Source organism: Pungitius pungitius, chromosome 6 (assembly GCF_949316345.1).
Source record: "Pungitius pungitius chromosome 6, fPunPun2.1, whole genome shotgun sequence".
NCBI classification, from domain to species: domain Eukaryota; kingdom Metazoa; phylum Chordata; class Actinopteri; order Perciformes; family Gasterosteidae; genus Pungitius; species Pungitius pungitius.
The window spans coordinates 799834-821474 of NC_084905.1; the positions used below are offsets into that span (position 1 = coordinate 799834).

Below are 21641 nucleotides of genomic sequence, written 5' to 3' on the forward strand. Positions count from 1 at the left end.
GTATCCTGCGTAGCCCAGTAGCCTGTATAATCCGAGGGATTCAATCAGGGGGGGAGGGGGGGGGTGTATCAGGTGGCAGAGTAAAAGCTGCCTGACTGCGTGCCTCACACCTCTCACAGCACGACTGGTCCAGCGGGGGGGGGGGGGGGGGGGAATGTGCGCGGTGAGAGAGCGGCTGGCCCAGGCCGAGGCTAGCCGCCAAAACCGCGGCCAGCGAGCCCGCCCACTCTTTCCTCGATATTTTTGGAAACGACCATTATGCAAGCATTTTGCCTTTAAGATCTCCGTTCATATGCGCACCGAAAGGCAGAGTAGGAGAGATATGCCAGTGACGTGAGAAAAGGCCCGGCACGCTTTCACAGCCCCACCGCCACAGAGTTATTCATACACAACGCTGCAGACGTGTGAACAGCAGCGGTCTGTCAGTAGTATACAAACTTAATTTCTCAAGTCATGATTTACAGATAGTGAATGAGTCATCTGTCCTCCTCCACACTGGTGACGTTTTGTCAGAGGCCTCCTGAATATTTGAAAGATGCCAGAGAAACCGACGGCCCGGGGGCGCTTCAAATGAAACGGCGAGCGCGGCACTGAAGGAGGCTTGTTATTGCTCGTGCCCCCCCTCCACCACCCTCAACCCCACCCATGAGCCCCTGTGGTCAGCAGTGCGCAGTGGAGATGATGGAAGAAGTGTGTGGTGTGAGTGTGTCTCTGACTGTCTCTGAACGTGTCTCTTTGCATGTGTGTGTGTGTGTGTGTGTCTAAGGGGGTTTTGGTTTATAATTACAGAGCGTCCCCTTGCCCCCCCCCCAGTTTTTCCTCTTTCTCAGACAAGTTTTTTTCTTTTATTTATTTTTTTCTAACCACTGCATTCTGGACTGGTCTGTTTCCATATTTCTAACCGAGACATTCCACAAACATGATGGAACTTTTTTTTTTTTGTGCTTCTTTCCTCTTTTTGACACAATTTCCCTTATTTCTGCTCATCAGAGTATTACCTGTGGGGCTGTGTGTGACAGACTTTCAAACATGACCGAGTAGAACAGGATATTAATGAAATGCCAAGCTAGACAAAATTTCCTGATTCACATATAAACACTACAAACCATTTCCTTAATGGACCAAAATTCTTTTGCGTTTTATTCCTCCTGCACTTCCTTTTTTCCGCGTGTCAATATTTTCTTTCTATCATTCTTCTGCCCGGGCCAAAGTATTTAAATTCACTAACACATTTTCATTGAATATAAAAGACATGTTTAGATGGAATAGGTCAGGGATTCATGAATGAAATCCCTCTGTAAGCTCAAACTTAATTATCGTTGTTATGTCTGAGACTGCACTCTTACATTTTTAATAAGTGAATATTAAAACCCAGAGATCACCCCTTAAGAAGCTAATCTGTACTGGAGACAAATATTTAGGTATCTGGGAGGTGAAGGTTTCTCTACTTCTATAAATAACCACTGGTTAAAAGGTAACCAGCAAAGAGTGATATTTTAAAGTGATTTAAAGTGTTACCATTATAATTCTACAATATCCACTGCTGCTGTTGTTATTAGTTGTTGTAATGATCATTACTGTGCACGCTACTTTATTTATATATCTTTCATTCACATGCCACATTCATTTAATCCATTATGTTGATCCTTCTGTACACGATTTGGTCCATCCTTGGTTGGGGATTTGTGCTCTTTTTTATTCTTTTTTTCCCCTCCCCACTAAAGCGTTTTAGCTTTCCTGGAATGTGAGGGACAATGTTCCATGCGTACAGATTGTAAAGCCCTCTGAGGCAGATGTGTGGCTTGTGATTATGGGCTACACACAGTAAATCAAGTTGAATTGATAGAAATAGTAAAGAGAACAGAACCAGCCCAAAAGTTGAAGGCCTCACCATCAGCTGTGTGGAATGAACTCCTTATGGTCTTTTGTATAGAAGCTGACAAGAATGCAAATCCAAATCACATCATTATGAAGCACAAAGTTCATTTTCATCTTTACAACCCTCCGAGCTCCGGCACCCCCCCACCCCCCCCCCCCCCACAAAAGGGCAACATTAGCACGTTAGCTTTATACACGTCATGAACTTGATATACATCTAATAAATCAATGCTTTGTTGTAATTCTGCAGTTTGCCAGTCACTCGATAGCTTCTACAAGCATTGCTTCACAGCATCCCAACATGATTAATTCATTACAGGAGGAAGCTTTTCATATTTTGTAGGAACGGCGTGTTTTGCTCCATTAACATTCACATCTTCTCCACCCCACGGAAGCCAGAGGCAGTATTCGTACCACATGGGTGAAAGTCTAGAGAGCAGACCGGGCCTGCAGAGGCAGCGTTAACATCGGAGTGTCAGCGGCCTGGGGGGGGGACTCAAACTTTTCTTTCTGACCTGTCACCCTCCCTTCCATAAATCAAGGAGCAAACACCCCTGAGAAAAACATGCACAGACAAGCTGAGTAGGAGATAACTGTCAACTCTGTGTCCCCGAGTCCCGAAACCCACATATTTTGACAGAAGCGTATTTGAAAAACGTATTTAGTAATACACACGCTCCTATTTCTACAGCATGATTAAGGATGTAGGGTCAAAAAAGCATGGTGATCATTTTTAAGGGGGAATATGGCTTGTGTTTCCCAGTAATTCTATATGTTTATAAAGGAGTTACATGTTAAAAGAGACCATTTAAAGTAAAATATTGTTAAGATTCATGTGACAACCTGGGTTGATGTATTTCTCATGTACTCAGCGGTGACTCCGTAGATGCTTTAAGGCATGATGGATCTCCACACCATCACCTTGCGCTGAACTCTGTTTTTTTCACAGAAAAAGAGTGATAGGCTAGTGATATATGTGCCCCTGATGTTATTTCAGAGGAACTAAGTGTGAATGGGACAGCTCTGGATTATCCAGTGCTTCAGAGCAGTGAGATACAGGTTGTGTGGTCTACAACTTACCAGAAATCCACACTTTTAACCTTTCGCAGTATGAATCTGAATCTTTATAGAAGCATCAGGAGGAACCTCAGTGGAACCAGCGCATGACTGACAGTCGTGGAGCAACGCTAAGAGCAACTCATTTACCTGAAAGCGTGTGATGAGGAGCTGAGGTTATTTGGAGTTAACTGTTTTAGGGTTGAGTACTTTCCTTCTCCAGCACTATATTCGTGAGGCCGGAACCGGGCGGAAAAGGTAGCAAAGGAAAAAATAAGAAAAACATTTAGCAATAATTTTCTCCCCTCGCTTTTCTTCAATCCAATTTGTACCCGTGCCAAAACCAGTAGTCCTCTGGCCAATGGTAGAGACTAAAGAGGGAATTCCAGGCACAGTGTGCGTGAGTCAATACCAGCATTTTCCTATTTCAACCCTGCCTGCCTCACTTTAAATAGTCACGGGAAATGTCCAAATGACCTAATTACGACTCAGGCTTTCCTAAGTAGCATGTGTCTACGCGTGACATAGTATTCAAAAATATACATAGCGACAAAACAGTGGGACTGTGGTTTGGGAAGCATGCTTTTCATCGCTTTTGTTTTATTACTTTCATGGTAGAGGAGCTGAATTCTCTCCGTGTCTGTGTTCCTCCTCTCTGTTGTGTCTCGGTTCCCGGCCCGAGCAGACGGTCAAAGACTCAGTGGAGCTAAACGATTTGCCAGGGACTTACTTTATATCCGACCAGATCACTTCATCCCACTTTGATCCATGTCACAACAATCAAAAAACTGGCAACTGCATTCTACATTCAGTGCAGTCAAAGCGCACACTGGAGTTCCTACTCTGTGCGTCGATTTGCCCAAACAAACATTAAATGATGGCTCCTGTTCTGGGGCACCGAACCTTTGGTGGACTTCAGCAGCATATCCGCGCCTAAATTTGGGCTTGGAAACAATAACAATGAACCCTTTTCAAACAAAAGCCTCATTCGGACCAGGTAGAGCCCAATAGAACAGTCATTTAGTGGGATTTCAACAAGGCCTCTAAACTTTTACCTTCTCCTATGCATCCATATGTTGCACTGCGGGGGAGACAAAGTGGTGTGCAACTCGAATAAAATAAATAACCAAGACAAATGGAGCATAATGGAGGGGAAATGGATGGACAAGTTGGAGTGACTTATAATCCCTCCTCAGTGTTTGAACAAAGTGTTTTGTCAGTGGGCCACATTGAGTGAGGCCCTTTTTTATTTGCAGCTGTAAAAACTATCTATAGATAGCAGAATGGGGGGGGGGGGGGTTGGGAAGGCGGGGGACGATCGTGGGCAGTTAGAAAATATGAAATCAGATATATCAGCAATTCACCTACTACAATTAGGTCACCCGAGAATCCAAAAGACCACAAGGGGGAGGGAGGGCAGACGTTGGGAAGCGGGAAGGAAGTCAAGCGGAGAGGAGACAGCTTCTCTCTACTGGACCCGTGCACTGACATCATCTCTGCACCTGTAGCTGTATCTCACGTCTTTGATTTCACTACAATAACCACATTACCATTTTCATCAGGCTTTGCAGTAATAGAAGATTTCATGGATAAAAATCATCAAGCCATGTCAAATTCAGGCAATCAGCATCATTCCCATCTGATCAGTGGCTGGAGCAGCATGAGCGTACGCTATCATTTTCCTTGTACTCCGTCCCCTTCCTGCAGTGTTCTCAATCTTCGATACCCCTCTTTCTGCCCCCTGTCAATTACTTTTCTTGCATCTCTCTCTCTCTGTACACACTGCTCCCGTGTGGCCTGTGTCTCGCTGTGGCTGCAGCAGGAGGACTACCTGGTGTGTCGCTGTGCAGAACAGGACCAAGGTGTCTGCTGTTGAAAAGGGGCTCTGTGCTGCATCTGTGCGGATCGCCTTACACAACCACTTCCTGCTTCCGACCCGCTCCTCACAGGCAGCCCTGTGTGCCGAGGACCAAAAAAGTGCAAACAGAGGGGTTCAGTCCACCAAGGGGCTGAGCACAGGACCCTATTCATCCTCTCCCCAATGCTCCTCCTTGCTTCTCCCGCAAGGAGGATGGCTTTATTTGAAAAATCCACAAATATTCCTCTTTATGAGGCAGTGAGATCAACTGGATGCTCATTTCCTCTTTTCAGTAGTGCTCGATGGGCGAGCTGTGTCAGTGCTGCCCCCGGACTGGGAGGTGGAGCGGGGCTGGTGTTAACTGTTTGCGCTGCGTCCGCCTGTCCGTCAGGAACCGCCATCCGTCTTGTCATATCGAAGGGAAAGAGATGAGAAAGGGTCATAGATGAAAGGACATCTCGGAGCCAACATGTGTAAATTAGTCTTATTGAGTTTCTGCATGAAACCCACACAGTCAAAGTCAGAGAGAACGGTCCCAGGCTGAAAACTAAACAAAAATCCCTGTCTGAGGGGGGAGGGGGAGCAGGTGGGTTTGGGGGTTGGAGTCTTGTCGCTATTCCTGGAATGCTCACTTTGTCCCATCCAGAGCTGGCATCAGTGGTGAGGACAGGAGCTTGGGAATGCTGGACACCCCCCCTCTGAGTTGGACTTTTTAAACAGGGAACCAATGAGGGCAAAGGGGGCAGGTGTATGTCAGATTCTTGGGCAAATCGCAAAGGGGGCAAACAAACCCACAGCATTAATGATGAGTCTGTCACTGGACTGAATGTCTTGGCTTGTCCCCCTGCATCCTGCAAGGGGACAGCCACAGTCTGTTTTCACCACTGTCCGTGTCATTTCTATCTGCAGTCAGAGGACACTGCCTTGTTTTTCTACTTGAAACACATTAAAACAGCACCCGATACGTCCATTCCTACCAGGGGGATAGAAAAACATTTGCCCCGCCGGCTCCCTGGGCTTCCCCCTCGGATGTCAGCCTCAGATGAGGGCGAGAAGAATGACGCTCTGTACGGCCATTGCAAGAAGCCATTCATGCAGCCACTGAGAGGCTGTAGCAAGGACCCACGGTGGCTGGAACAGAACCAGTACTGATCCAGTCCCTGCTGTCCCAACACCGCACAACTCCGGTGTTGATCTAATCTATGCCGGACAGGACAGCACCACTGAGACAACATGTCCACTGATTCAGCAACATCACTGCTGGGTCCAAAAAAACGTGGAAAACGCAGCCACTGATTCCACCAGAAGGACAGGCTTCTGCAGGATTATGCTCAAATGATTCAGTGGACACCTGAGGAGACGGAACCACAAGATACTCAACTCTCTTCAAGACCGAATCAATGCAGTCTGTCAGAAACAATATTGAGGCTCTGCAGAGTCTCTAATGCAATGCAACCTGTGTTTACAGGACTGGGTTCTGGTTGATGAACAAACTCAGTCAATCCGTGCTGCTGTACATTTTTTTTTCCACTCTCCCCTTCGCCGACGCTGCATTGAACAGGAGTCCTTATTATAGGCTACTGGCTGACTGGAGGCTGAGGAACAAACCAAAGAACCTGGCGGGTCTCACGTTGTTCACCTCAGACCTGCTCGGGCTCACTGGGGACGACTGCTGGAGGCCGGGATGGAGAAAGTGGCTTCTGTCCTTCATCTAGGCCCAACCTCTCTGGCTTCACATGCCTGTGTGTGAGGCCACCCGCCGGCCAAGAGCGACCCAAAGAGAAGGCTGTTTGCTTTGGAGTTCTTTCTCAGCCCACGTCTGACAGAAAGAATATCTAGTTCAGTTGCACTTAATAGCATTTAATGAATAGTTTATAGGATTATTGACGTTACATTTTAAAAACATAACACAACTTATTTCTGCTGGTGATGTTAGAACCTTTTTAGACAATATGGAGGATTAATACGTGTGAATGTGTCGGACGAAGAGTCCCAAAAACAAACTTTAAGTGCTTTAGCACAATCAAGTTAGGGCAACAGCCTCTGAATACCAGTGAGAGTTTACTTTTTTCTACCACAAAACACATGCTGTAACTAGCAAAAACCTCTGGAAGTTTGTTATTCAGAATGAAAAAAAGACTGTGAATGTCAGAAGGCCTACAGTCACAGCTGTGCCCTTATCTAATTGGTCTTTCCTACACTCCATCGCTCTTAGTTACCGTGGGAACTGACTGATAAGGTCTGACTTGGGCACATCATTTGGATCCACTTCATGGTGCAGCAAAAACTTATTTTCAACCTGGACTAATCCTTTCCTCCGTCACATGAATCATAGTTTCCCTCTACTTCCTATTTTTACAGCTGCTGCACATCTCGATCTGCTCAAGCGCTTCGCTTCTCTGTGACTGAGACAGACAAGAAAACCTGAGTGTCTCAAAGCTTCCTCATGACCTTCAAATGCACGGAAGCATTCATGCCCACAAATGCATGTGTGTGTGTGTGTGTGTGTGTGTTTGTGTGTGAGAGGCACGCATAATGATCCACATTGCACATGCATTTCAGAGAAATCTAATCTGAGAATGACTAATGAGTTACAGGCTCAGTTTTCCCCCTGTGATTTAAGCAAATGACTTTTAACTACAAGAATGGGACGTTATATCATAGTGACATTGTGTCGACAACTGCCAGGACTTAGAGAAAGGACACAAAGTCACTGATGGCAAACAGACCGGGGGGGGGGGGGGGGATGAGAAAAAATAATTGTTACTGAAATCAGAAATTGGAATAAATCAGTGACAAAGATAGAGAAAAGTGAAATACAAGTGTTTTGAACTGGAGCATTCTGTTCATATTTTTCTCTGAATACGGTAAAAGTTTGGCATTTGTCGCAACTTTTAAACTTCACAATAAATAATACAAATTAAATAAATCCAGTGAAAGTACTACACAGTTTCTTTGCTTTCAGAGCTTTACTCACATCAATCAATATGAAAACATTTTCATTTGCAGGAACCATGGTTGGGATAGCAACCTGTAATTTATATGTGAACCTCTATACGCAAAACATGTGCTAGAATAGCACCCAAGAGCAGCTCTGATGAATAAACCATTCGAGCAGGCTGCTGGAGTCGGAAGCGTGTCACAGTCCATTAAAGGGCTGAGGCAGGGGGACCAGCGAGCACCGTAACCCAGCACCTCTGACCTCTCTGCCAAGCATCGTGGTCCCAAGGATTTCTTCATGCAGCTACAGTAGAACAGACGTGGCTGTGGGCTGCGTTTGGTCTGTTGCCCTTTTGCCCTCATTTTAATGGGTCATGGGCAGCGTCGCATGCCCGACCATTTGTCTTGGCAGAACTTGCCTCTCTGGGGCAGCAAGAAAGCCGTTAATCTGGGGCTCTGGTTCTTTAAGGGCTTTGTGAGGACTGAGGAAAAAACACCTTGATCTCTTTCAAGGATGCAATCAGAAGTATGAGCCATATTTTGAGAAACCATACTAAATATTTTACATCAGTATAAATCTGTTTAACGTGTATTTTCATCCTGTCAGCTGCTTCCGCTTCCATTTACTTGCTGTCTGTTGCATGCGAGCATTGCATATCACAGACTTAACATAAATGTAGGGTTGTAATAACATGTCCTCTTTATCGTACACAAAAAGAATACGAATGACGTCAGCTTCTTTTTGTTTTAGCAAAAAAAGACACAAGTTCATGCACTGAAAACTATGTGGAGGAGTGCATGTATGCAACTAAGAATAACAAATGAACATATTCCCATCTGAGTGACGTCCAAAGAGGAGATTCGTTCTGCCCTCTCTCTCCCTCGCTATCGCGCATGCATACAGAGGAGTCAGGGGCGATTAAAATGAAAAAGTAGGTCGTAAAGTTTGGAGGATTTGAAATGCTGAAATGTTACATGCTGTTTCGGCAAACCTAGCTAAAACACATATTTGTTTTTGGGTAGTTTAATGCGTCAGGGTAGCAAGTTTGGAAGCGGAAATCTAACATCCTACCCACAACAGGCTATTTTTTTTTTATAAAGGAAATACTTTTAAGGCAAGATCAGGGATCAACATTTCCTCAAAGCAGCAACGAGAACCAGAGAACTCAAGAGGACACTAGTGTGTGTGTGTGTGTGTGTGTGTGTGTGTAAGGGTGTAACTACTGAGTGATACAGTACACACATCAACAGGTCTCGTGCATTTGGAATTTATGAATGGCCTTTGGTCGATCAAGGGCTCAGCACGTTCACTGCTGTTTTCTTTTTCTCTTCTACTGCTTCAATGACCTCAGTGATGCAATCTCTCCACAGATGGCCAGCTGATTTCATTGTTAAAAAAGAATAAAGTAATGTGGAAGGGGGTTTAGAGGCCCTCGTTTGAATAGGAAAAATTACATCACAGCAGTAAAAAGACCTCTAATAAGGTATGTGACTTTGTTTGATCTTGATCTGGACCTGAAAGTCCATATGTTGTTAATTGCCTATGTTGGGAAATAGCACCTCAATCTCCGTGTACATGGCAGCCAACGCTTTGCCATGTTTATTGTCCTGTTGAATATCCATTATGAACTATACTGCCAATGGCAGTGTGAGTGCTGCATAGAAACGAAGGGAACCACTTTGCCTCTGCCCGGACTTTGGAAACAAACAAGCTGAGGATTTGAGTCTTCGGGTCAGAAGGAGGTTGACGTGAGGTAAAAAACTAAATTACCGCGAGATGAGCGCAGTGGAGCCACCTGATCGAGACAGTTTCAAAATTTGTTTCCAGGCTGTTCGGAAATACAAAACCCTGGATGTGTGCGGTCCAGAGGCCACTCCCCTTTGGCAGACGGATGTTAGTGAATAAGAACAAAGATTGTTTTAGTTTCCGAGGATCTCAAAATCCCAGAGACAGTGTCTAGTATTTTAAGAACCCGTTCCATTCTTTTTAAAAACGCATCTCGTGTGTGGTGTGAATCACTAAATCCTCTTCCCTGCCAAAGACGACCCGAGTGCCCTCTGCCGTTTACGTTCCTGGACGCGAGGGGGGAAAGAGATGCGGTGACACATCGGGCTGAGCTGGTGCAGAAGCTCAGACGGAGAAGCATTTGAAGAATGGTCGACTGTGTAACGTGTCCATGATTCACAGCTTGTGAAGTGAAAAGGGCGACGCCACCAGGGCCTGTAAAAGGTCAACTGTTATTCCGTGTTTCCAAGCACTGGAGGCTTTTGCTGCAGCACCAAGACTCACAAAAGGGTTGAAATAGGTGTTTGATCATCTCAACAACCTGGAAGGCTCCATGAACTCATTCTCACCCTCTCAAACATTCACATTCACACTCCTTCATCCTCATCGTCTTTTTGTTTGTCACTCTGCAGCACTTTGACTCTCTCTCACTCGCTGGAGACGGACTCTTTAACGAGCCGGGCCCCAGTGGGCAGCCGGCAGGGTATTTTTAGATTGTACAAAGCGGAACGTTTTTTTTTTTCATCATCCCTGTAAAGAGTCCTCTTCCCTCTCTTTCAGTCTATGATAGAGTTTATCATCTCTGAGGGGAATCATGAGTCGCCTCCCCCACACGTACTCCCCTCTTTCCACCAGACCCCCCCCCACTACCAACACACTCATCCTCTCCAAACACTGACATCATTTGGGAGAAAGCCTGTGGGGGCTTTTTGTTCAGTTCCCTTCAGTCTGTGCAGCACGAACTGCTTGAGTCTCCTGTCACAAATCAAGGAACAGGCGAAAAGATATATCATTACATCCTGAGAGCAGCCCTCCTAACACACACACACGCACACACACACACACACACACACACACGCACACACGCACACACACACACACACACACACACACACACACACACCACTAACCCTCACACTTCATCCAGGAGTCAGGGAGGTGACAGGTGAACTGAAACCTCCCTCCTGACCAGAAACACACTTAGACACAGTAAAAATGCATTCATGCATAAACACAAATACAAACAGAAGTCAGCTGTGTTGACTAAGAGGACACTTCATAATAACTTCATGAATTCCAGATGTTTTATGCAGAGTTAAAGATGCTTCATGAAAGAGGTTTTCTACCCGCTGTGGCAGGAAGCCGGGAAGAAAACGTTTAAATTAGATTATTATGATTTTTTAAATATTTAAAATATTTGTTTTTGGGCTTGTGAAAGTGAATGAGAGACAGTGACTGAGTAGCAAATTAAATCTGAATCTGATTTAGTGTTAACTAAGAGTATACACTTTTTACTCCAACATGTGGACCACCTCGTCTCTGGCCTTAACCGGTGAGCTGAGAGGGGGGAGACACGGCCCTCTGGGTTTTACTAGTCCTACTCCCGCTGACCCATGCCAGGGTCTAAATCAGGATACAGCTCCTGTTACTTTCCCTAAATATGTTCCTGTTCCTTTGAAAATATTCTGTTTTTTTTTGCACAGCAGCTTTTCTTTCTCCCCTTTTTTTTTTGTTGAAGGGGTGAGCTCTTAAGGAGCGGCGGTATTGCGTGGTATACGACCTGGCAGAGACCAAGCAGGAAATCTTTCATTAAAACTCACTCAAGGGCCATCATGAGTTGAAGCTCTGTGTTAGATATTGAATAATAACTGACATAGAGCAGCTCTGTTGAGGGTTTTTTTAATGCCATTCATCACAGCTTTACCAATGAACCCTGGGAACTCAGTTGAAAACCAGAAGTCTAGATTGAGAAATACAATTTAAAACTTCTGATTGTTTACAGTTGTCTTCAGGCCTGTGTACTCAGAGATTTTTCTCCCATGAACTTTTGTGATATTGAAATAATAGAGTCAGAAAAAAAGAACTGGGAAGGGAAAGTGATAAAGAAAACCCAAAGGAGATTCTCTACACAAAGCCTTGTGGTGGGTTACAGCACATAAAACCACTTCAAATAACTCTTTCTCAAGCGTACTTTATTGATGCTTTGGGAGCTGCAGTCAGAAAACAAAGAATACATTTGGGCTAATTGTTAATAACCCGTAAAAATATCAATGTGGCATACGTTACTTCAAGCAAAACATATGGCGCAACTGAAAGAAGCTGCTTACCATCAAATATATACACATATATAAATATATATATATATTTACACAACTGGTTTACTAAGACCCTGGCCCCCCTGCTTATTCTTATCCTTGTCTTCATCTCACCCAATTGCGGAAAACAAAATGTCGGCAATAATGAAAAACTTATGTGAAATAGAATAGCTGAGAGAAAGCGTGTTATTTCATAAGCTGAATGGACATGAGTGCCTCTGGGAGTATGAAGAGTCCTGTGGCAGTTCTGGCTCCGGCCCGGTCTTTGCTGTAGTTAGACGGTAACCCGAGAGAGTAATACCTCCACTCTGCCCCATCCTCTTTCCCCCATATCAGCCAAAAGAGGGTCCCTGGACCACAGGGGCGGTCCAGCATGTGAAAGAGCCGTGAAGATTTGTCAGGGCTGGACTGAGGTGGCTTTCCCTGCAGCATCGGGTCGCTGTGGTTGGAAGACAAGAGCGAGTTGTCCAGTACGAGGGGCAATGCGATAACATCCGTGCTCCCTGCTGATAGCATGACGGGGGATTCCCCTCGCCCCGCTCCCAGGTGTACACCTGTGTTTACAAGACAACTAAGCCCCTTCGATATCTTTAAGCTTCTCAAATAAACGCATCTCACAGAAAGAGGGATTTGAGGTCCAGGCGATGATTTGCTTATTAGGTTTTCTATTGTGGAAAAACCTGAAAGCCTAAGGTTTCCTTTTTCAGAGCTGGACCAGTAAAAGCCTTTCTGCTCCAGAGCTCCAGAGCGTTTATGTTGTTAACATACCTGGAGCTGTGCCTCCTTCAGAAAACAGTCTCATCCAGAAGAGAGTCTCTCCAAATTATAGGCAGAAGTATTCTTTCAGTGGATCTGGATGCCAAATATAACGATGTGTAAAGTTGAAAAGTTATGAACTCCATTTGCACAAATGTAATGACCAGCTAGTAAGTGTGGTTATAAAACAAAATAGCAAAATAAACATTTTTAAAATTGGCTTAAAAACGGAATTTTGTTACAAGTCTACATAAAAAAAACCTCTAAAATGTATGTAAATGTATGCAAGTAACACTGTAAATATACAGTAAATATACAGGTTTTCTGTCTGTTATTTCTTGAATGCATTCACATACATATTGTCCCTGTGCAGCTATGGCACGATGACACTTTTAAAGGCATCTGGGCAATACAAAGCTTTCCAGAGTCAACATCCTTATGATAATGTTATAAGCACAAGGTGATCTAATACTGCGTTAACATGCAGCACGGCAGCCTTCCACGGGCTACACAAACACCACACAACCCAAAGCTGCACAAACCCACTGCACCTCACACTGATGAGGCCATTGTTGGCCCACTGTGAGCGGATCACTCCCTTAATCTGTAAAAACAAGCGCCTCCACGATCCACTCTGTATGTATCTGTTGTATTTGTGTAACATTAGTGTGGCTCACAGAGAGGAGCATTGTTTGTTTGGACCAGCTGCACAAGCCCACTCACCACATCAGGCTAAGGATGGGAGCTTTGGATCATCCTTGGTTTGGTCCTCCTTTTTGAAGATATACGTTCGACTATGAACTGTAGTGTGAAATGTATATAAAGCTATCCTGGTCTCAAGCAGGTCCTCATGAGATCAACAAAGCACGCATCTACTCCATCGGCTGTCATTTTACGCCTCAGTGGTTGTCTACGAGCCGTCTGTCAATCTTGTGTCTGACATCAGAAGCAGGGTGAAGCCGACGGGCAGATGAAGCCACACTTCGCTGCTTGAACCTCTCCCATTAGCACACATGGTTCACATAACGAATCCCGTTCCTCTCTTTGGCAGTTTAAGGACACATGTAATTACAGAAATGAGATACACACTACTGTGCTGAGGCTGATACTAGGGCGCTGTGGACTGGAGAGCTACAAGCCAATGATAGGGGGGTAATTTAAACGACAACAAAAAAACCTGTAGTTGTGTATATACACGGCTGCATGCACACACACACACACACACACACACACACACACACACACACACAAATATGAATTTCATCACACAAAGAGGACCATTCTGTAAAGTCCCTGAATTCCAGATGGTTTATGCAGAGTGAAAGATGCCACATGCAACAGGATTGCTGCCACTGTGGCAGGAAGCAAAAACTTCCAAACTCCCTCCAAAGCAAGTTTTTAAGTTTAAATTAGATTATTTCTGTTGGATCGATATACTTCCTGATTTTAAAATCTATAAAATATTTATTTATGGGCCTGTTAAAATGAATGAGAGACAGTGACTGAGTGGTGATTCGATTATGAATCTGATTAGTATTCAACTTTCTTTTAACTTTGTATTTACATCTTTGCTCAATTTAAAAGAAAAAGGAAAATCCGATACAACGAGAGAAACATGTAAATGACAAAATCTTAGAAAAAGGTCCATTTCAACAAGTGTGACACTCCCATCAAATGACAATGTTTAACTTTAATCTATACTGAAGTTTGTCATTACTCCTCCTCGTCACTTCACCCGTCTGGATCTTTCTAGAGCAAAGCGACCTGCTTGAGCCTCATGGAAAGTGAGTGTGTTAACCGTGAAATGCAAACATTTATCAGGACTTTATAGGATTTTATGAATAAACCGCCTCTTTTCAACTATATATGTTCAGTCCTTTAGAACGTCTTCCTCTTTCAGCACAAATACATCTGAATCGGCTGTAGTGTGAAAGGAAATCGGAGCGGATGTAGAAAGTCTAGAGCTTTTTAATGCGTTCATGTCAATGTCTATGGAGCTTCTGGCAGTGACTGCAGACACACACAAACATACATGCATACACGCAGGCAGACACTTCTTCTTCCAATGACACCGTGAATGTTTGCCTGGTCCAGCTGTGTGGGATGGGGATGGGTGTGGGGTGTATACAATAGTGCGATGGATGGCATGGGGTGTAAACACAAAGTCATAAACAGAATCTGCAGCGGGAGCACTGATCACCTCGATGTGCTTAACTCTCTGACCCTGAGGCTGAACTGTTATGCTTTTGCACGGACCGTACCAACTGGAGCAAAGACTGGCTGCTGGGTGTGTGCAAGTGTGTATATGAGGAAGAACACTTGTTTACAAGAATTTTCCTGATTCTATTCTATCAAAGTAAATATACATATACTTATATGTCCAAAAGTCTATTTGTGTATCTGGCAATGCAGATTCAAACATTCCTGTGTCCAAGTGTTTAATGTTGACCAAAGTGAACTTTGAGCAGGGAGAGACCCACCAGAGACCCATTTTTTAGTGTAAAAAACATCTGCATTTATATTTATATATACGTAACTGCGGTCCAAACAAAAGAACAGAGTTATATGTGTGCTGCCAAAAGGGAGAAAACTCTATCTATATTTGGAGAGGAACTCCTTAAATATCTTTTAAAATAAAACCGCAGCAGCTATAACTGAGCGCCTGAGAGAACCCAACTGCTCACTTGGATTTTCAAGGCATTCATACCACACAGGTGGGGCAAGCAATGCTCTTAAAAACATTCAAGACAGTGTTTTCATAGGTTGACAGTTTAACCTTCAAGCCTTAGAGAGACAGCCAGAGGCAGAGAGGGAGAGAAGCAGGTAGATGACTCTATCATCCAAATGCTGCTTTCCCCTTCTCTGCGTTTGCATGTGTGTGTGTGTGAGAGTGAGAGTAAATGCGATTATTGTCTGCTACTACTTCAAGTCATTCCAGCTTTCAACTCCAAGGAGCCTTTGTGAACTCACTGAGCAAACAAAGAGGCAACAGTGAGGGATGAGGTTATAGCAAACATGACCGTTTGAACCGGAAATATTCAGCGGGGTTAGGGCTTCTATCTGTTTGAACCAGGGACACTAGAGAGGACCTGGCAAATATATCTGTTTGAAGGCCAAACAGTGTTGGAGGCAGAGCTCTCATGAGGAATCTAACAGTCGAGCCTGATAGTCAGCTGCTACTGAGTCTCCACTATGAGGATGGTTTCAAAAAGAGAATGCACAATAAGGTCAGTCATTGAGGAAAATATCATCCCGTAGCCCCATCATGCCATTCAAAGAAAATAACTCCATTGTAATTGGAAAACAATGGATTTTTTTCCCTCCAATTCCAGAAATGCAGATTACACTATACAGTCAAAAACGCATGCCCCACATAATGCGGAATGGAACGAAAAACAATTCATTATCCCATTCTTCAACTGAGGCCTGAGGTTTCGGGGTCATTGACTGACAAAGCTAATTAGAGATAAAATGAAGGTTTAGACAGCATGTCACTTCTCTGACCCATAAAGAAAACATGTTTATTGGTTCATTTGACGGGTACCTTCTTTTTATTCCGTCTGAGTATGGTATCGAGTTTCACATAAAACCCAGTATTGTTTCCAGGTACGAGACGCAGACTTTTCCAAATAATAGTGAAACTGAGATAACTTCAGTAAACCAGGAGGCAAAAAATTCCATCTTTCTTGCTTTTGTGAAAAAGTGGTTCCTCCTCTCTGAACCTTTTCAAAATGACACGTCAGTCAACACTTCAAATGAACGCGGTCATCTGTCCATGACACAAATTGCTGTGCCGTGGATGACAATCATCAGCGGTTCCAGACACGTGCTTTGAAGTGGGACCACGGCGCACAGCCTTTCCGCCCAGCTCTCACGACTTTCCCTTTAAACAGAGCATGACATCAGACTCCGCACAGGTCCACCGGCCCGGGCCCAAAACAAATGTGTCCAAACAATGCCACATCTGGAGCGAGACGCAGGAGTGAGAGGGGAAGAGCAGGAATGTGGCAGAAAAGGGGTTGAAAAAGGGGGAAAGCGTTCCTAAAGCTGTTTAGCTCCAGGACCCTGGCCAAGGTGTCGGGGGATGTGCCTGAGCTATAATTCACTGGTGATTTCCTTTGCTTCCATCTCCCTAAGGTTTCCCTGAAAGACCTGATGTCACTGCACACCCAAAGAGTCGGGCAGAATAAATACGTTGTGTGTTTTTGTCTACTTTAATCTTAAGCACATTAAAAAGTCCACCAAGTCCCAGAAATAAAGGCCAAAATGAAAGCACTCTCACAAATAACCGTTGGTCGTATCCCAACATTAACAATTCAGAGTTCAAGAAATAAGGTGGGAAACCAGCAATTTCTTGTTCCATCTGGCTCATTCTTCTGCCTTTCTGTGCAGACGCAGGGGGGAGGTCTTCAGAAAGTCTTCTCCAGCAGCCTGTTCTTGTTGTCACTGTCAGAAGTAATCAGAGCTGCCGCGTCTGCATTCCCACAGCAGAAAGAGCAGAAAGAGCAGGAAAATGCTCGAGCCAATGTTCTGCCTGGATAAAGTGTCGACTAAACACGCGGCGGCCCGATCCAACCGTTATTTGTCAGTAGACACATCACTTACCGCCTTCACCCTGGCTGGTACTTGGACTCATGATCGACAACGCACAAACAGACACGCACACAACAATGCTCGTTGGCGATGCAATGGCGTGGCGTGGGCACACATACCCGACCGGACCGGATAAACAGAGGCGTTCGGTGGGACGATGCGCAAATGGTCCCCGTTTTTGAAGAGGAGGACACAGATAGGTCCAAGAGAATGGGACAGAAGTTGGAATGGAGCTGGAGTGATTAAACCAGAGGGACTCTCCTCTCCCGCAAGTCATGTGTTTTTCATCTCACTGCAGTAAATCTGCTCATCTTAAGAAAACTCGGCCTCCAGATATTATCTACAGGCAAAATTCTTGGTGGGGGCAATGGAGGGCCAGCAAGAGTGTAACCAGCTGCAGCGGGATCCATAAAGGTTGGCGGGACAAGTCCTTAAAAGACAGGTCAGATGAGACCGCAAACTAGTGCTCAGTTTACCGACTCTGCTGCACAATGCAAATGTTACTGTGCAGCTGAGAAAGAGATGGACACGGCACTGTAGAGCGCGTTAGAGCAGTTCAGCTACATAATATGACATACAGGTGGTATAATCAGTTCAAATTACGTCCCCACAGATAATTCCACTGTCCGTGTTGACCGCCATCGCAGTCGGAGTTCATTAAATTAAGCGCCCGGGCCCTCAATGTCAGTACCCCAAACAATGAAGACGTTATCTGTCCATTCGAACTACAGGAACAGCCAACCATGATGGTGTGAGTCATGAAAATGAATGAAAAGAGGAAGCACAATCAGACAGAAAGCTGTGGACGTTTCCATCATCATCTGTGGCCTTTGATCCGTGATGCAGAAATGAATAGGAGTGCAGCCTCTCCACCAACATGCAAAAGGTCAATGTTTACAACATGTTTATTTCTAATCATGAAGCAAGTCTTCAATTATGTAATCAAATTTAGCTAAGAAATTAAGGTTTGGCTTCTAATTCTGTTTATATGAAAAAAAGATGGCTTCACCACCAACTGTGAAGTTTTCAAAGTCGTAGTAACAGGGAGCAAATCTGGGAAGCCCGTCAAATGAAATCTAAATCTGTTATGCATTATATCTGTTATGTAACATTCAACACTAATTTCACTCCCTTTCACTTATGCCCAGGAAAGAACAAACTGTATTTCCTTTCTTTTCCCCCTACTTAATACTGAGGGTTTTGCTTACGTTAAAGTAGCGGCACTTTCCGACAGTTCCTTGTCTGATCCTAAAGATGGAGAAATCTACTTTTGGATGGATGCTCTCAGTCTAATTGGAAAGGAAAATAACGCGGTTTGGCATTGTGCTGCAGACATCCTGGTTATTTAATCAATAACATGCATTTTCATAAACTCATTGTATCCTTTTTTTATAGCACACAAAAGCAGTTATTTAACACTATGCCACTGGTGACAGGCATATTACTCCATTGACAGGAGGCTCTGTCTTCCGAGGTCGAGGTCCGTATTCAGCTTTCACTGTTCGAAGGCAGCTGAACATCAGCCGTGAGACATAATGGCCGAAAGTTGTGATCCTTTCACTCAACATGGGGAATTAAGCGATGAATAACCTCCGTGGTCTTATGAAACCTTCGTGACTGGTCTGGACAGAACCAGCCAAGCTTATAATAAACGGCCCCGAAGCCATCATTGAGCCCTTGAGGTAATTGTTAATAGTCTTTAGTAAGGTATTATGAAAATATAAAATATGTGTGTTAATCATACAAAGAAATGAAACAACCTCTTCTTTGAGTGTTTCTCTCTTCCAGTAACCACGCATGCGTTAGTGTTGGGACGAGGGGGGGCTGTCAGGGAGTCCACCGTTAACAGGCAGCAGGGAGAGAGGCAGGAGGTGGTACCGGAGGTCAAGGGTCACAGTGCCCTGACAAACGAATGAGCCACCCAGAAAGGAAGTCAACAAGAGATTCTTTCCTCTGCAGACCCAGCAACAGCATCTGCTGGCAAACATGTGTTTGACAAATGTGCCCATTAAACCGATGGCAGGGTCTCAATGGTCGGCATGTGGGCTTTGCCACACAAACACGTCGCACAAACACAGCAGGAGAGGAGATGGAGGCAACAGACACAAAAAAAGGTAATGAGAAAGATATTGATTGAGTATGTCAAGGGTTGTTCAAAGGGGAAATGCAGAATAAAGTAGACACTAGTCACAGTAGAAGTCTGATGCAGACACTAAGAATTTGGGAGAATATTGTTTGTGGAAAATCTTGGGAGAGATGCTTCTGTTGGATGTTTTCTATTCCTGCCCTTTGGGACTTAATTACCAGCAAATTATGGCCTTCTTTTGCCATTCTTTCCCACTAAAATCCACGTTTTCGACCCACTCTGCTGACTGACAGACCAAATGAGCCAAAACTGCAAATTCAAACACTCAGGAATACTTTCAGGAGTGCTGTTTCCCTTCTCTCCTTCTCTCTATCATTGTAATGCACCCAGTAGGTTTTCAATCAGTTCTTTTAATTTTCCACACACTTGTATGTTATTTGATCTGCCTCCGTCTTCTCTCTGTCCTCGATCACGTGCTGTTTTTGTATTTTCCTCTCTGTCTCTACATCTTGCCAGCTCTGGAAAGTACATTTGCACAGTTCAACATTGACGCAAAGACCGTCTCCTTCATGGCAAAGAGTGCGTGTGTTTTTTCAATTAAGCTGAGCTCCTGTACACTATTCATTTGGGAAACCATAATGTTCATGGCCCAGCAGAAACTAATGGAAAGTCGCTTAGTTTCCTTTTCCTTTTTTCAAGAGAGTGTATCGGAAAGAGCAATTCCCTAAAACCATGTCCGACTAGTGGGGATGGAGGAGGAAGCCATAGGAATACTGACTATGAAAGTACGGGGTGGTGTCGACGGGAAGAGAAGGCCTCACCAAGGGGTGTCACGGGGGGCGAGAACTCATGGGTTGTATGGGAGCAGGAAGGAGGTGAGTGAAATAATACAGATGGATGGATTTCCATGGGAATGTGGATGAAAGTGACCGAGTCCCAGGCCGGATCTGAATTGCCCAGCGGGGAGGAGGACAGTTGCATTGAAATGACTTCAAAGCCTGGTGTCACTGGGCTGCAGATGAGTACAGACTGTCTCTTGTACTTATTTATTTGCAGAGATGAGCCCCGACAGCCTCCTGCATCCATCTGCCTCAAATAGCAATCAACGGTGCAAACATATACTATTTCCACACGTACCCACACACGCTCGGAAGTAACAACGTAGCACTTTAGAACATTTAACATCTCATTTAAAACCGGTAGCATCCCTGCATAGCCGTATTTTACACAAACCGTGGCCCAGACCAACAATAAAAGTGAAATAAAAATATACCAACTCAAACAAAGCCAAGACACTCTTGGTACAGTTCACATCCCATTTTTGATTTGACATCTTTCTTTTTACTTAAAGAAAGTTTGAGCTCACTTCTGACCTTCTTCCTTGCCAGACTAGTGGGAGCCATTTGTCAACATTAATGTAAACCTTTCAGTGAATGCTGACTCAGTGTGTTTCCGTACATAAACAGTGGGAAACGCAACACACACACACACACACACATGCACAGACACACACTTACCTAGCACACACACATGCGCATTCAAGTAGGCGGGATCTAAAGCGGACAACCGCCCCCCCCCCCCCCCCCCTCCCCTCCCCCGCCCCCGCCCCCCTCCCTCCCCACCACAACAATCAACAGAGACAGACAGGAAAGGAGAGCAGAGAGACCGGCAGCAGCAGCAGCGTGAGTCACACTGAAGTCTTACCTCAAGAGTAACGCTGTGGATCCGATACAAAGGAAAGTCTCATGACGGCAGCGGCCTCTCTCTGGCTCGGCCTCTTTGTGTCACCCAGCCGTGGGGGGGTAGGAGGGGGGGGGGGGGGGGGGGAGCGGCACACTCTGAAGGCACAGAAAGCAGTGGAGAGCCACGCAGACCCCGGGCCCGTCCGCTCGCACTCTGCCTTCTGAGGATGAAAAGAGAAGACTTCATTACCAGCTGCAGACCACGCCTCCGCCCCTCGAGTCTCCCTCCTCCCGAGTCCTCTTCCACTCCCCCCCTCCTCCCCTCCTCCCCTCCTCCCCGCTCCCCGCTCCCCGCCTCCCTTCCACACTCGCAGCCAGTAGCTCCAGGGCCTGTCCCTGCCAAGAGAGGGGAAGCACGCTGCCAAAGACAGCAGTGCACACACAGAGAGAGGGGGGGGGGGGGGGGGGGCGGAGAGAGGGACGGAGATGAAAAAAGGAGGTGATGAGACAGAGAGATGGTACATAGCGACAGGGTCGTAATCCATAAACATTTACCACACTCAGTTGTTTTGGCTCAACGGTTTTGCTGGTTAAATGTAGTAAGGGAGGAGAAGGAGGTTGTGTGAAATAACAGAGGTAAAACGAAGAAGGACAGCTGAGGGAGGAGGACAAACTCTGGACAGACACCCCG

General features: G+C 45.1%; 1 protein-coding gene across 1 annotated transcript in view; it reads right to left on the bottom strand.

Annotated features, from left to right (window-relative positions):
• LOC119196030 (uncharacterized) overlaps window positions 1-21083 on the bottom strand; it is a 37270-nt gene extending 16187 nt beyond the window's left edge. The window contains exon 1 of the mRNA XM_037451396.2: window positions 20973-21083. The gene's annotated coding sequence lies outside the window, so the exon portion shown is untranslated. The remainder of the gene's footprint in view (window positions 1-20972) is intronic.
• Window positions 21084-21641: the final 558 nt, after the last annotated feature.